Genomic DNA, 2,692 nt, shown 5'->3' on the forward strand with positions numbered 1-2,692 from the left:
AAAATATTTTCATGTCAATCGCCAGCCCCATAGTTTCAGGTCACAAACTGCACAGGTGTGGGCACCCTACATAGTCCATGTGGTTTACATGCCCTAGTACTCAATAACCTTTAGATATCTTCACCATGGAAAACTTAATCATTAATGAACTATGAGTCACAATTAAAGCTTATGATAGTAAAGTGATACTACATAGTTTCCAGCATATATCACTTCATCACAGATGGTGTGTCCTGTTCTATACTCTACAGTAGAAGCTGTGGCCAGCAGTTAGGTGTCAGACTAGTACTAGGAAAACCAAGTACTGTTTGTGTTGTATTCCTAATACAGAAGGAATTTAACAATATATAGTTTTTAAAGGAGAAAGATATTAGAAAAAATACTATAATCAGTTCATTTCACTTTCAAAAGATACTTATATCCTTAATCAATATTTATATTGGCTTATGCTATAAATTTTTAGGTGTAGAATTAGTGTTAACTTTATGAAACAAATTACTAGTCTCAATAAATTGACAATGTAATAAAATAGGTATATATATTTATATATGTGCTATTTGAAAATCACAGATAATAGTTTTATAATAATATCAAGATGGCTAATTCATCTACTTTTTAAAAAGATTTACTGTTTATTTGAAAGTCAGGGTTACACACACAGAGAAAAGGAGAGGCAGAGAGAGAGAGAGAGAGAGAGAGAAAGAGATGAGAGAGAGAGAGAGAGAGAGAGAGAGAGAGATGTCTTCCATACACTGGTTCACACCCTAAATGGCCACAATGGCCGGAGCTGCACTGATCTGAAGCCAGGAGCCAGGAGCTTCCTCTGGGTCTCTCACATGGGTGCAGGGGTGCAAGGACTTGGGCCATCTTCTACTGATCTCCCAGGCCATAGCAGAGAACTGAATCAGAAGTGTATCAGCTGGGTCTCAAATGGCACCCATATAGGATCCTGGAACTGATGGCAGTGGCTTTACTTGCTATGCCACAGCGCCGGCCTCACTAACATACATTTGTATAAAATTATCCAGGTTCAACCCACCACATTACACATTAAGAACTTAAAATTTAAACAATTTGCTGGCGTGCATCTGCCTAAGTGACAGTCTTGTTTCAAATGAAATGGACACTGCTGCCTTTCAACAGTTATGAATACAGAATTACTCATACTCACCACATACTTGTGAGTCATATTTTGTAAGTGGCCTTAACAGTTACATATTAATCTCTTCAGAAACATGGCATAAAGAGACATATTAAGCAGCTATCTCGAAGTATGAATTGAGGAAATGGATAATATTGTGAATAGAGACTGTTGAGTTTGATTGAATACGTGTAATTATTCCTTCAATTCCCACACAGGAATCTCACGCTCAAAGACAATAATCAGGCACTGGGAGCTGATAGGATGGTCGCCAGAGACTTGACAATGGGGATGATCTACTTAACACAGACTATTACTGGAATCCTGGGGAACTTCTGTCTTTTTTCCCATTATCTCTATCTCTGCTTCACAGGATGCAAGCTTAGGTTCACAGATTTGATCATCAAAAACCTGACTGTAGCCAACTGCTTAGTCATTCTGTCTAAAGGAGTTCCCCAAACCATGGTAGCTTTGGGGATGAAGCATTTCATTAGTGATATTGGGTGCAAGCTTGTGTTCTATGTGCACAGGGTGGGCAGAGATGTTTCCATTTGCAGCACCTGCCTCCTGAGTATCTCCCAGGCTGTCACCATCAGTCCCAGGAACACAGGGTGGGCCAAGCTCAAAGCAAAGTCTCACAAGTACATTGGCTCCTCCATTACACTCTTCTGGACGGTGAACCTGATACTAAACATCATAATACCTGTGCATGTGACTGGGAACAGCAGGGACAAAAATACTACAAAGAAAGCTGATTATGGCTACTGCTATTTGGTCAATAGTGACAGATTCATGGACTATGGAACACTGTTTGTAGCACTGCTGTTATTCTGAGATGTTTTCTTAGTGGCACTCTTGCTCTGGGCCAGTAGCTCCATGGTTTTCACCCTGTACAGGCACAAGCAGCAGGTCCCATACATACATGGGACCAATGTCTCTTCCAGGTCCTCCCCAGAGTCCAGAGCCACCCTTACCATCCTTGTCCTGGTGAGCACCTTTGTGTCTTTGTTCACTCTCTCCTCCATCTTTCATATTTCTCTGACTGTTTTGAACAATCCTAGTTTTTGGCTGGTGAACACCACTGTACTAATCATTGGAAGTTTCCCAACTGTGAGCCCCTACATTCTCATGAGCCATGACTCAAGAGCTCATAGGGTCTGCTGTGCCTGCACCAGGAATACACAATCTCCTTCCTAGCAAGACAGTGCAAATGTATGATAATTCATATTGGTCTATTCTCAATATGTTTCAACTTTCATTAATACTTTGTACATGAAAAGAGGACAGACATAGATCTCAAATTCCCATGATTCCCACACAAATGCCTGTAATAGCAGGTCTCAGATGGCAGAACTGGGAGCAAGGTACTCTATTCAGGCCTCCTGCAGTTACTTGAGCCATTGTCCCTGCCTCCCAGGTCTGCATCAGCAGCAGGCTTGGGTTCGCAGCAGAGCTGGGTATGGAACCCAGGCAACTCTGATGTTTGATGTGGCAATTTTATCTGGGATCTTAAGCAACAGGCCAAACACCTGCATTACAATGGTGAGTTCT

The 2,692-nt window shown here is 41.4% G+C and overlaps 1 pseudogene; it reads left to right on the plus strand.

The window, feature by feature from the left end:
- On the plus strand, positions 1,406-2,338 carry ORYCUNV1R-PS1589 (vomeronasal 1 receptor oryCunV1R-ps1589 pseudogene; annotated as a pseudogene).

This window comes from Oryctolagus cuniculus, chromosome 18 (genome assembly GCF_051225735.1).
Source record: "Oryctolagus cuniculus isolate XC-2025 breed Fujian yellow rabbit chromosome 18, ASM5122573v1, whole genome shotgun sequence".
In the NCBI taxonomy this organism is placed as follows: Eukaryota; Metazoa; Chordata; class Mammalia; order Lagomorpha; family Leporidae; genus Oryctolagus; species Oryctolagus cuniculus.